The sequence below is a fragment of the Pinus tabuliformis genome, chromosome 2_2 (genome assembly GCF_031772625.1).
Source record: "Pinus tabuliformis cultivar Carrire ecotype Pingquan chromosome 2_2, CPIR1, whole genome shotgun sequence".
Taxonomy (NCBI): Eukaryota; Viridiplantae; Streptophyta; class Pinopsida; order Pinales; family Pinaceae; genus Pinus; species Pinus tabuliformis.
Window position 1 is genome coordinate 1,206,524,161 of NC_142300.1, and position 15,222 is coordinate 1,206,539,382.

The window sequence follows — 15,222 nt, forward strand, 5'->3', positions numbered from 1 at the left end:
TGTTGCTTTTCTTCATGCCATATTTTCCGGAAGGATCTTACATCCTTATATATGGTCCTCTTGGAAGTCATCCACAATTCTTCCCTTTGGCAGTCCTGCATAAGCCCATCCAGATATTTGTTCAAAATTAAGAAATGAACACTTAAATCAAAATTACCTTTGTGATCGTCTTTCATCATGACATCTCCCTGTAGATATCAACATATTGCATACATATTGACACATCTCCCAAAGATATCCATTGTCAAGGGTCTTCATTTTATTTATTTATTTTTTAAATTTTAATTAATTAATTAATTTTTATTTTTATTTTTCAGACTTCCATCAGAGTCTTCATATCTTTCTAGGAGATTTCCTAGTCGAATCTTCTTGGTCTTTTGGATGTTGATTGCCTTTATCATGGTTTCATATCTCACGATCTCTTCCTTCCTTTCTTCACATATTCCATTCCCAGGGGCTTCCAATCAGAGTTCCTTAATTGTAGTCAACCACCTCATACTTCATATGATGACATATTATGTTGATTTCATCTAGTGTGACCTATGCCTTCCTGCATCTCCTTTCAGAGGAGGAGATCCTTTTCCTTTGATCATGCTTCTCAAGATAGAAGTAGTGATCCATGTTACCTGCAACCATACGACATGACATTATAATATTAAATACAAGCATACATACCTCATTTTCCTTTATGTCATCTAGGTTTATTTCAGCAACTTCCTTGATTGAAAAGATCTTCAACCCCTTTATCTGCTACATCTCTTATGTCATCACATCATCATCCCATGAACTCCACAATTTGGAGTCCCTAATGAAACACTTGATTCTTCTCTTGATTGGTGAACCCTTCAATGAGGATTCCATCAAAGAATCTTGAGGATCTTGTATATCCCTATCTGACAGATGTTTCCCTTTTGACTTGATGTATGATGAGCCTTGTCCTGGATGCCTTCTTTCTTTCCTTAAGTTTGCAATGAGGTTCCCAAGAGCTATATCCTTCATATTTGATTGCCATAGATTTTGTTCCGTCTATCCTATGGTGATGTCACAAGCTCTTGTTTCTAATGCTTTTGTGATGCCACAATGCATCTTATTATTTATTATAGCCATATCCTATAACAAAATATTTAGAAGCTATGTCAAGGCCTTTTGTGAGGGAGACCATCTTAGCATAGTCGAGATCTCTTACTTCCTCTTTTCTTGGACTTCTTCTCTTCAACTTCTTTTCTTCCTCTATTGATATTGTCGCTTTAGAACAATCTTTCTTGTAATGTCCATAATTTTTACATCCATAACATTAAATCTCAACTATGCTCTTCTTTCTTTTTTGAGGACCAAATATTCCAAACTTCCCTTTCCTTCCTGCAAATGTTTGAGTCCTCTAACCTTCAAAAATTTTGCCCTCAACTTGTCTTTCTCTATCTTGCATAGAAACCACAAGTTGTCGAATGATGTAACTTTCTTATCCCTATGGACATTTGTTACCTTGTTCATCAGTTAGTGCATTTAGAACAATGATTATTATCTTCTTATCGTCTCTCCCAAATCTCACAATTGAGACCTTATGAATATATCCCTTCATTCTTTGATACCTTCAATTTTGTGTAGATTAGATCTAAGTCATGTGACCTTCTTTATCGCATCTTCAGAGAAAGTCTTACGAGATTGTCATATACATCACTTTGATGTCTCCAATGCTGTTATATAAGAGGACCTTTCATAAGAATCCCTTTCCATGTATTCTAAGGAGACCTTTTTATTGGTGTGTTCAATTACTTTACTAATTCTTCGAGGACTATGTCTATTCTCCTTTTTCCATGCAAGGAATTTTGTTGATCCAACCAAATTATAGATCTCCTTGCAAATACAAAGTCATTTTACCAAATTTGATTAAAGAATGAAAGATACTTACTTGACAAGTGAAGATGAAATCTTCAACTTGATCACTTTGATGATGGTTGAAGAACATGTTTTGCTGCTTCCTTGGATGATCTTCTTCAAGGACACAGAGAGGATCCTTGCTTCAATGAGAGTGAACTTGCCTTATAGCTTTGAAGATGATGGCAATGCCTTCTAGCCTTCATTGTCTTAAAAAATAATTCACCTTCTTTAGTAGTGAATGAGTGCAAATCAGAAATGCTTCTAGGGTTTCAAATTTCTTCAAGATAATGTGATCTTCGTCTTCAAAGTATTTCGAGCTATCTTGCTTTGTAGATAACTTGATGAGGGTCTTTGTGGTCTTTTGATGATGACTAGAGGATCCAAAATTTTTGTTGTTGTAGACTGCTTCTTCGATGTAGATCTTGATCTTTTGCTTTGATAACCTTCGACTTGCTTAGATGTCTTTCTTGAAACTCGATCCTTGAGTGTCTCTTTGATCAGATGCCCTTCCTTTGACTTTTACACCTTAGCTCTCATTCCATGTTGAGAAATCTAGGGCATTAGCATTAGGTGATTTCTCTTCCATTAGTGACTACTTGTGAATGCTATTTACTTCTTTAGATTATGATCTTCTTCTTCTTAGATTATTTAGTGTTCTTGTTTATCAAACAGTAACCAATGCATGAACATAAATAGATAAGAGACACAACATGTAGGCTATGGGCCAGTGCCAAAACCTCTCACTCTTTGAGAGGAAAACCCACACAAATGATTCTTATAGAGATTCCAATTTACAAATACCAAGACCAAGACCCTTGACCTATTAGCCACTCCAAGACCAAGACACTATCTTCTCTTCTTCTTCTCCTCTTCGATCTGCTTGTCACCACTGAGATCTTCTTGCTATCTTCATATCAAGAGCATCGATCTCTTTCCTTGATCTAGTACTAATGTCCTTCCTTTAAGGTAGCACTGAGACCTTGAGGTTCCACTGCCTCACTGAATTGCAACTCTTCCATGACACCTAACTGTCCTTGTAATCTCTGTTCTTGATTACTAGACTTCAAAAGGATCCGAATTCCTCTTATCGCAATGACATCCGAATTTAATTGACTGTATTCACCCACCAAAACAGAGATCTAAATTGCTTGATGACTGTACTAGAGTTATGATCCCTTCACTATTTTCCCCATCCGAAAATATCCAAACTATTGACTGTGATTACCCATCGAAAATCTCATAGGAATTCGAACTCTCTAACTGTGTCAAAGATGCGAATTTATCTCTAACTCGCCCATACGAAAAAATCAGAGATATCACCGAACTGTTGGCTATCCTCCATCATCGAAACTTCAGAAGAATCCGAACTTGTGACTGTGCTCATCCATCCGAAATATAGAGGGATCTGTATTCCCTTTGACTATGATTACATCCAACCTATTTACTGCACCCATCCAAATCCTATCCGAACTCCTTTATGCCTTCTTCACCGAAAACCTTAGAGATATGTGAAGACTGTTCTGTGCTTTCTGCGATGACCCTAGCATTGTATATATAGTCATTCGTCCATATAATGAGCTGACTTTAGCATCCGAATGGGTGTGTCACTTTGGGTGAGCCGACATGAGTTATTACTTCATTTTGTAGGCTGACATAAAGAGAAGAGGATTGTGCTTGCCTTTGGAGGGCTTTCTAGACACTTAATTGTCTCATATACATTTCACACATGCTAAGGAAGAGCTCTTCATACATGACATTAATTATTTGACCTTAATGACAAATCCTAAGGCTCTCAATGGGACTCATCTAAAATAAAATCACTTTCTCGTGAAACCCATGAAGCAAGGCTTACAATAATAATTTTATTTTCTTCATTACATCATTTACAAAAGTCACAATTACATGTCATTATGAAGACTGAACCTAGTTACACTTTTCAACACAGATGACAATGAAAATGATTAATGCATCACTAAAACGGAAAATATTAGCCAAACAAATCAATCCACGTAGCTGGTCAGTTTTTTTTATTCACGACATATCCATTATGAACAATAGACATCAATGAGGGTACAATATTGTTCCTTTTGCATGTCTATGATTGGTATAGTTATGTATTGATAGTTGCATTTGGTTCCAAACAATGGAAAAAAGACATTCAAATAATTTAAAGTTAGTTTATATAGCATGATAGGAGGACACTACATACATTTGCACAATGTTCCATAGGTTTGTGTCACCACGGTGGGGGTGTGCCGCCATGTCTCCCACATTCCAAGAGCAAGGGGTGCTTAGGGAAACATTTCCCCATGTTTCCCTTTGGGGAAAATTCGGAAACACATGGAGACGTGTTTCCCCATTGTCAGGGATGCATTTTCCCCAAAAAGGGGGTGATTGAGTGCCCCTCTAGTAGGGGGACCCCTGGGCACCTTGACCTGTGTTGACGTTGGTCAACACTAGTAAAATCATGCAAACCATTGCAAATCTTTATCATTAAATCAAATTACCCCTTAACTAATGCTATTCATAAAATTGAATAATAAACAAGAGACCTAGTAGGTGGGACCCCTCTTAAGAGAAATTTTTTTGGACAATAAGGCAAAATTTGTCATTAAATTATCAATGTTAGTATCCAATCAATATTTCACTACATATAAACATACACTATCATTATAACAAATCATATGGTTCTCAAAGCACAAGGATTATGGTTATTCATGCGATATTGGTGTATATGTTTGGAACAACATATGACATTATTATTCACATGGTGTTGAAAATGTTTAAAGTATAGTATATGGTTACGATGCCAAAGGTTTTTTGGCTGAGATGAAAGGTCTTCTCTTGATACATATGCCACTTTGGTCACCACGATAGAAGTGCATGTTCTTTGATTGGATATGGACAATTGTTATGTGCAAAATGTTGCCATCCGACCAATTGTATCTTGTTATAATGTTTTGATTTCTCGCGCATGTTTTCTCATATGATATGGTTTCGGCTCCAAAACACTGATATTTTATATATGTCATAACATGTGTTCTGAGCTCATAATATAGTGCAGATATGATTTTATGCATAAGTTTGAATGACCAGGTCCAATGGTCGGATTGTCATTATGAATATATGGGACCTCACCGGAAAAGCTGATATCATTGATTTAAGGTTTTATGTGATGTGATATGGCACAATCGTTGGATAATGTGAGAATTTAGTGAGATTTAGCATGGTCCTTTCATTTACCATATTTATTAATTTTGACGATTACACATTCGTGGTGGGAGATATCAACATGACAACGTGCTGGCTCTCTAATTGGCAATTCACTCAAGTTTTATTAGATGGCTTGTCATTGATTTTTCAACTCAACCTCTGTGTATTGTATACCTTTTGTATGATGTCCATCCCTGTCAACGTATATTTATGAAGGTGACACATCCGACATTGCATGAAAGCTTGAGCTCGTTAATGAGCCAACCAACCCTTTACTCTTGCCTTAACTCACCATCACCCCGAGCCATGCACTCTGGTTCTTGAGCATTCTTAAACCCTCATACGGTTTCATTCTTCTTGATTCACAAGTTTTCATTATGTAAGTTGTATTGGGTCCACGATAAGGGTTTCCTGCTTCTAGAGCTTGGTAACGAGGTGCACAAAGTTTTAATGAGCCAAACTATTCTTTGGAACGTTCTTGCTCACCAGGTATGTTTGAATTGGTTTTTTTCATTAGCTGGGTGAACTTCTCTGAGTTCTTCCATGTTATTCATGTTCCCTTTACTAGTGTGTTAGAAAATGTGTATATGTAAGTGGTCTTAGGTGGCAATAATGTTGCTTTCGTGAGTTTATAAGGCCCTGCACCGAACCCTGTTTGGGTCACTAATTTTATTTAAAATTTTGTTGATACGCCTCCTTTGCATTAAGACCCGAAGCCTTTGAGGCTATTTAGCCTTGGGCTTACTTTGTCAGACACATTAAAAGGGAAATACCCTAATTGTGTCAACCAATGGTTAGTTAACCCTCTAAACAAAGTTAATTATTATTCTATAATTGTTATTGTTTTCTTCTTGGTTAATTCGTTTGGCAATTTTCATTATTCTATCTCTGGTTCAAAAATAGACCTTTCAGTTGCTTTGACAATGGAATTACTACCCTATGAGGTCAATTGGGAGCCTTTTCGCGCTTGTTGTAATTATTTTCATCAATGTCAAATGGAGCTTGAAATTGTATGTCATTCCGCGTGAGGGATCTCTTAAGGCCCTAGGGCTTTGGGCAAACAACCCATGCGAAGGCCATGCACAAGAGTCACTATCAAACCTAGTGAACAAATTGTTAAACCTATTCATGTGACGGTTCAATTTTATCATCAATATAATAACATATTCCACGGTCTATATTATGGTGCCATGTTTCATTCGGCATGGACCCGAGCATTTCTGATCACCTGACTTGAAGAAATCGTATATGTCTCTATTCATTCGTCAAACTTGGTTCATTAGTGTTATTTGCGTCTCAGTTCCATAGTATTTGAACACAATTCTCATCTGACTTTGCAAGTTCATTTCTATTTATCATTGGTTATGTATTGCAAACTCAACTTAATATATTTTTATTCAATAACAAGATTCTCTGTTTTGTATTCTGAGAATCGAGATGACTTAAAGAAATCTCTATTGCCACCAACACTTATATATATATTAATGCTACCCCTTTTCTTTTTTAAAATATGTTTCCTTTAGAGTTATAAAATCAAAGTTTTCCCTTGAGTTGATGAATGATGCCACATATTTTACTGCCTCTGAGTAATAAGTAACTTAATGAATTTATTTGCAGCATGAGTTTCTTTAATAGAAATAGAGGAAAAGGCAGGGGCAGAGGAACATGAAACAGGGACCAACATCTTCATGTAAGGAGAGATAGAAGACCAAGGGTCTTGATTCATTTCGATGTTGATCCTCAAAGAGTTAAGGCAATTAATCCATAATGGTGTGATCAATTTACTGGGTCAATTAGAACCTCAACCTATAGCCCAACCTCAATTGCAACAACCTCCTTTTTATCAACCACCCTCCACAGGTGTTCCCCTTCCTCCCCATATGTCTTCTCCTTTGGTTAATCCAAATAATGACGGTTGGGGGTCAGTGATTTCTGCACAACCTCTTTGTTCACGGTAGGGTTGGCCGACTGTTTCTCCACCCAACCCTCCTCTTGAAGCACACATGTCACATCTACAATCTACTCCCTCTCATGTCATACATACTCCCCACGCAACACCCCAACCATCCACACCTACTTCACAACATGCTCTCTTTGCACTTTAAGCTTCCAAGCAGCCTACAATATTGGCTAGTCTTGTTGGAAATCATCAAAATATCCAATTATTCCCTTACTTGTTTCCAGTGAGCAAAGGAAAAATTCTCAAGCCACCTCTTCTAGTTCTTCTCATGGTTCATCACATTCAGTAACATCACGTCCACAATAGGAGGAACAACAAGTAGAGTCAACCCCTCCTCACAGGCAGGGGAATTAGTATTGGTTTTTGTTGTGCATTACATTTTGGTACAACTATTTGGCATTATTTTTTAGCACTGTTCACATGTTTATAAGTTGATGTTACTCATTTATAAGTTGATGTTACTCCTTTATAAGTTGATGCTACACTTATATTTTTGATGGCTTATCTGGTGAGGACAAACATTATGGTTACATATATAAATTGCACTTTATATTTTTGTGGTACCATTTTGGACATAAATGATTCATGGAGTAACAAGGAGTATGAGAGGTACAAGGTTTTTGGAGTATATATGATGATATTTTGATATGGGAAGTGCGAATTTATCTTATATTTGTTGTTATGTTTTGATTATGTTATGTTTTATGATTATCAACATAAATGGAGATTTATGAGACAAACAATGCTAATGGCCCACATTTCTAATTTATTTATGCATTATAGTAAAAAGAGAAAAGGTCTAATCGAATGGATAAAGAGAGCGTCCCACCTATTAGAGTCAAACTCTTGATTAAAATTCTTTATAAATTTCCTTTAGAAATCTCTCCTCTTCTCATCTAGTAATCAACTTGATTAGAAATTCAACTAATCTGATCTGTTAAACCTAAACACTTCCAAAACTATTTGGAGCCTCTTTAAAAAGCGGGGAGACCTATGAACACAAGAGAGAGAATTGTTGAGGGAGAGGTATGCTCTAACTTTTTGGTTGTTATCTTTCTGTTGATTTTAATTTCTCATAAAAACTTGAGGCTAATCCTAATGGTAACAAAAACCTTATATCACCAAGGGGCAAATATCCGTCTACCTTTTCCAATGCTAACAACTATTTATTTACAGAGAGCAAGCTACCCATATATTCACTCGCATGAAGGATTTCATTTCGCTGTCATTCTTGCCTGTCCTCAGATTATTGTATATGATGCTTTAACATTGCAGTAGTTTGTGATTCGGCTAGTTAAAAGATTTCACAGAAGCTTGCATTTTCAGGATTTTCGTTGTACTTTATCTTATTTAATAAAATCGACCTTTCATTCTTCAATCATATTGTCAAAGTATATATGTGTATTTAAACATAATTTAATTTCAACAGTTCTTTTATCATTTCAACAACTTACGCTCTATAGAACTTAAGGCATCCGCCTAAGCTCTAATTGGCGCGCTTCTTTACTTTCTTCTTGTAGCAGCCTATGCTCTATAGAAACTTAGGCCCTTCAACTTAAGCTCTGATTAGCTTGCCACCTGTTTCTTAACATTTGATTTAAATTTCTTGGTTTCCTTTTTCTTTTTATCTATTTTTGTTTTAGTTATAAATATTATGTTTATATGTATATATTGTTATTCTAATTGCTGATGTGAATATTTCCTTGTTTCCCTTTTATATCAAAAAATACAAAAAAAACACATAAGAATAAAACCACAAACTTTGTCTAATTTTCAAGCACACCGTCTCATTATCTCGTTGTGATAACGAGATTCGAGCAGTTTATTTGTTTAAAGTTTGTTAATCTTAAAACATCATCAACATCTTTTGGCGACCATACTAGGTAAATGTTTCCTCAGTTTCTTTTGAATCATGATCAATCTATGAATATTCAATCACTTGAATAGCCTAACCTTGGCTTTTGGATTAGTGATCAAACCAACATAGCCCATTCTCTACTTGATTTTATACTTCGAAATTCAACTTATAACAAAGAATGTACAAGTAGGCAGGCCATCATCTCTAAAGACATAAGGTTGGAAGAAAGGAGGAAATCTCTACAAAGGAAGATACGCCAACGTGAGCACCTCAATCATCTTTAATTTATTATCTCGTAACTACTACAATCTGATTTTAATTCATGACAATTCAATCTAATTTATAGCCTGGATTTATCCCACAATTAAGCGATCAAAAAAATATTGCCAACTCCTTACTCGATTATATCTTGAATAACACTTCTAATAACCAACAAATGGGTCATGATTGATCTGTTATAGCTTGTGAAATTGACGATGCTGATGAATGTGAAGCTTTGATTAACCAACAACGTGAACATGAATGCTAGCGCATACAAATCCTCGTCATTAACTTTGTGTGAATAGTGAACCTTGAAGTTCTTGATGTATTAGAGGTGATAGTATTGAGTATACTCCCATCAACGAAATCCAATGTCTTAGGGTTGTCTTAGAGGTAGAATCTCATCGTTGATTTCTCCAAAGCCTTAACAGTTCGTCTCGAACCACCTCACCCACTAGAAGAAGCATGTTTGGGACACAGAGTCAACCTTTGAGCACTACTCAAGGCTCCACCTCTTATGGGTCATCTTCTTTTGGTTCTTGTTCAATCACAACTATTTCAATTTTTATTGGTTCTATTCATTCATCTTTTAACCCACAACCAACAAACACTAACCTTGCCAAAGTCATTAGGAAATTTGGGCTCTTTTAGTTTGAAGAAGACGCTAATGCCACTCCATTGCATATCCAATCTTTGCTGAATATTTCCCCCACAAATGCACCTCTCCCTAAGTTTAAAGATCATCTACCCAAGTTTTTCGTGCATGGTACAATTACCGCCAACGAACACTTAATCTCTTTCTCGAACGCTTGCCACAATATTGGGGCAAATGATAATGATACTTGTATGATGTTATTTGTTAATTCTTTAGCTGATAAGGTCACTGTTGATTTCTTCAAATTACCTTCAAAGGATTTTAGCAATTGAGATGAACTTTGTTATTGGTTTAAGTCTACTTATGGCGAACCTCAGAGTCCTATTGATTTGTTACACGATTATAATAAAGTTTCTATCCTGAAAGGAGAGAACATCAAGATTTTTAACCCACGTTTTACCAAGCTTTACAATTATATACCTGAGATCATTTGTCCCCAAAATCAAGCTCCCATGATGCACTATTATAGCGCATTAACTCCCCCCCATCGTCATTAGCTTGAGGAAAAGAAAGCCATCAACCTAGAATCTGCTTTACAAATCTATCTAGAAAGAACAACTATAGAGAACTAGTGTTCCTCTTGAAAGTCAAATTAATCAAACTAATATGACCTCAATCTTACAAATTATGAAAGATATGAGTAATAGGATGATTACATATGAATGCAGATTAAATTCACAGCCCGAGACTTCCACTACTAGGCATGCTCATGTAGCTCAACAAGTCTATCAAACCTCCCCTCTCCTCTCTCGCCCGTGGTGTGACTTTTGTGAAGAGTATCATGATGGTAACACTTGTCAGATTCGTGAAGCTGCTAGGGATATGAAATTTGGTAAGAAAACTAACTCTAATGTGGCTAATCTTGATTGGGCAGATGAAGTTGATGTTCTAGCTATTGAGACGATAAATGCACATAAAGGCCATAAAACTAAAGAACAATCTGCTAATTTTTTTTGAACAAAAGGTACTTGGATTCCGTTTATAACCATTCATTTATAAATACCTTCTCTTATAACCAAATTGTACACATTCTTCTCCTTCCTCTTCCTCAACTTCATTGTCTGGTTTCAATGTTCTTACTTAGATGGCCAATATTAAAGCCGACATTTCATTGCTTGAATTGGCCATAATTCCCAAGCAACAAAAACAACTAAAAGGATTCCTTGAGGGGAAAATTCTCGCACCAATCAATTATTTAGAGGCTCAATCTGAGGAACCCATTCAGGAAAATGATTTCGCTGCTAATAACCCTTTCGCTCTGTTTAGGACTCCTCCTTTCTACGTATCAACGGAAATTTATGACAAAATTGCACATTGTTGGCTCGTAGATGGAGGATTTGGACCAAATGTTATGCCTAAAATCATCAGGGAAGAACTTGGTTTACAATGCACCCATGATACTTCTAGAAAGGTAATAGGCTTCAACAATTCCCTGCAAAAATATATTGGTACTATCAAAGATGTTAATCTAGTTGTTTGTGCCCATTTGGAAATCATACCGACCTGTAACATACAAGTGATCGATATGCGAGTCTCAAATTATTCACTCATACTCGGTAGAGATTGGGAATCCCGAACCAGTGGATATCTATCCATTGATAGGATGCATCTTCCCATCCCCCCAAAACACAAAAAACATCATTGTATTCAGGGAAGGTCGTATCTCTCCCTTGAAGCAACCATCTATAAAGAGATAGAAAAAATGCTTAATGCTCACATTATCTTCCTGTGAAGTATTCATAATGGGTAGCCAATTTGGTCCTAGTTGGGAAGAAAAACGAGGATATTTGTCTCTGTGTTGATTATAGATCTTTGAATAAAGCTAGTGTTAAGGATAATTTTCCCTTACCTAACATGGATCAAATCTTACAACAGGTTGCAGGATCTCAAATGATGTCACTTTTGGATGGTTTCTCTGGTTATAACAAGATTTGCGTAAAGAAAGATGATAAATTTAAAACCACCTTCACTACTTGTTGGGGTACCTTTTCTTATGAGCGTATGCCCTTTAGCTTAATTAATGCAAGTGCCACCTTTCAGAGAGCCATGCAATTGGCCTTTGATGAGCTCATCAGGAAAATCATCCAAAGGTTCCAATATTTAAAGTATAGACTATGGTTCCAATGCCAAAGGTTTTTCGGCTTAGATGAAAGGTATTCTCTTCATACATATGACACTTTGGTCACCATGACAAAAGTGCATGTTATTTGATTGCATATGGACAATTATTGTGTGCAAAATGTAGCCATCTGACCAATGGTATCTTGTCATAAAGTTTTGATTTTTGGCACATGTTTTCTTATATGATATGATTTTGGCTCCAAAGCACTGATATTTGATATATTCCATAACATGTGTTTTGAGCCCATAATACAATTCAAATATGATTTTATGCATAAATTTGGATGACCAATCCTAATGGTCAGATTGTCATTATGAATATATGGGACCTCACTAGAAAAGTTGATATTGTTGATTTAAGGTTTTATGTGATGTGATTATGGCACAGTCATTGGATAATGTGATATTTTTGTGAGATTCAACATGGTCCTTCCATTTACTATATTTATTAATTCTGATGACTATACATTCATGGTCAGAGATATCAACATGATAATGCTGTGCTGGATCTCTAATTGGAAATTCACTTAGGGTTTTATTGGATGACTCGTCATTGATTTTACGACTCAACCTATGTGTATTGTATACCTTTCGTATGATGTCCATCCTTGTCTTCATATATTTATGAAGGTGGCACATCTGAAATTGCATGAAATCTTGAAATCGTTAATGAGCTAGCCTGCCCTTTACTCCTACATTAATTCGCCATCACCTTGAGCCATGCACTCTAGTTCTTGAGAATTTGTAAACCCTCAAATGGTTTCCATTCTTCTCAATTCATAGTTGCTTCCATTCTATAAGTAGTATTGGGTCTACGATTAGGGTTTCCTACTTTTGGAGCTTGGTAACGATGTGCACAAAGTTTTAACGAGCCAAACTATTCTTTGGAATGTGTTGTATCTCCGAGATAATAATAGTCAGCTATTATGCCAGAGCATCTAAGATAATTGTTTTGGGGGTTTTGTTTTAATTTGGGAAACCAATGAATGAAACAGATATAGAACTGATGTGCCTAACCTCTTGAATAATACAATATCTCAACAGAGGGCTGCTATAAATATTTACACAGTGAAATAGCTTTTTATGATGATGAGCAGAAACAGGAAAGTAAGATGATTGCCACAATTTTCAAATTGAAAGCTAAATAATCATAAGTAAGAAAACCTTTAATCTATGTTTAAAGGTTTGAGAAAATACACATGAGCTTACAAAAGATGCTGATGATTTATTGATTTTGAGGGAATTAATTAAACAAACAGTCCATTAATTCATTCTCTTTATAGATTATCACTTCAGAAGCTTATAGGAATAGATTGAAATACAATTATTCCTACCTAGTTATCTCTGCAAGGCACAAGTATATGAAGAAAAAACATAATGAATGACACTGGAAAAACTTACAGGAAACACAAATTGTGCAAAATAGAATTCAGAATCCTTTGCTTCATATTAATGATCCAGAAAGATTAATTACATAAGATGTCTAGAAATGCTTCTTCAAGGGTGCAACCCTTAATAACTCGTGAAGAGAGTTATTTATACAACAGTAGGACAAAAAATATCCTAAACTACTTTTACAAAGTAGATTATTTACACAATCAAAATAAAACTGTCTAATGATCTTGCATTATTTTGGTGCTGCGCTGTTTGATGACTATTACTGAAAAAGATGAAAGGTGGTTGAAGATGGTTCACTGTTCCCTCAAAAACTGAATGCTGTTCAATTATCCTTAATCAAGTAAATTTGTTAATTCTTCCCAACGTTTCTTATCTGGGATATAAATCTTTGTTACCCTCCTATAGATTTCATCCATCTCAGTGTATTTAGTAAAAGTGGGTTTTACCAAAAATATATGCTTGATTTCATCCAGGATGAAGAAAGAATACCTGAGTGTTTTTACTATGAGAGCTGGTGTTGCTGATCCTTTGATATTGGCGACTGACGCTGCATGGGTGCCCACCTCTGTTAACTTCTTGACATAATCCTCAATTGGCATTATTTTATCATTAATAACCATCATAGAAGGTAAACCTTTGCTGACCAAAGGTTCAATTTTGTTGAAAAATCTCTGAACTATGTTGTTAACATTGCTGCACTTTTCTTGTCACTGAAGGGTGAGATTTTTCTTAGTGATAATCTTCTTTACCTCTAATATCGTTGCAGTTCTGTCACTTATTATTAACTCCTCAAGCTCATAGTCATCCTTGGAATTTAGAAATTTGATTATATCAGAGGCAGTCTCTGGCATATCTTGCAGCTGCTTAGTTATGGTTTCCACTACTTCTTGAGCTTTTTCCAAGAGATCTTTCTAATTGAATATTATCTTAATGGAGGGCCAAATCTCCTTGATTGCTTCTGTGATTTCTTCCCACAAAATTTCTTTTGCTAAACCCAAATTTGTTTCCTATGAAGGAATCTGTGAGTTCTCTTTGCAACCTTTCCACTTGGCCTTTGAGTTTGTTTCCTTTAGTTGTATGTGAACTGTCTGATATAGACTTCATAAGCTATAATTCTTTTAGTTCATACTTAAGTTTATTGATTTCTCCTGTCTGGATAGACAAGTTCTAAACAACTTCAGTAAGCTGTTCAACTCCTTCTGCTGTACCTGTTGCTGATGTAGTGGCTGAAGTAGAAACTTTGGTGATGGGAACTGCTGCAAGAGAGACTACATCCACTGAAGTTTGAATGTTCCTGATAGCTTCCTCCTTCTCCTTAACCAATTTCTCCATATGCTCCTCATTGATCCTTGGTAATGGAGTGCTGCTCATAAGGCTGAGGGTTGGATGAATAAATAGTTCTATGAACTACTTGTATGTGAATTCTTCTTTCTCCTTCATCCCCATTGAAGTCCAAAAAATCACTGACTTTTGTTGTCCTTATTCATCAAGTTTCTACAAAGGAAATGGGAATTTGTCTCCCTGAAAATATATAAAAAGATACACAAGTACTGAAGCATACTTGAATATTTCTTCAGTGTTAAATTTGACAAACTGCTCATGTATGGTCTCAGCTATGAAATGACTGAAATCATAAATAACAGTAGGCTTAGAATCAGAAGAAAACATGGATAAGAAACCAAGGATGGCTTCATTGACAGACTGATCAGAGTGATAACCAAGCAAATAGGACAAGATAGTAGTAATATGCCTGGTTCTATCGGGAAACCTAGATGAATCATAAGGGGGGACTTCTCTTTGGTAAAGGACTACCTAATTCTAAAAATAGTTCTAGGGTTTGGGATCTCTTGGTAAAGTCCAATTTGTTATAAGCTTCTA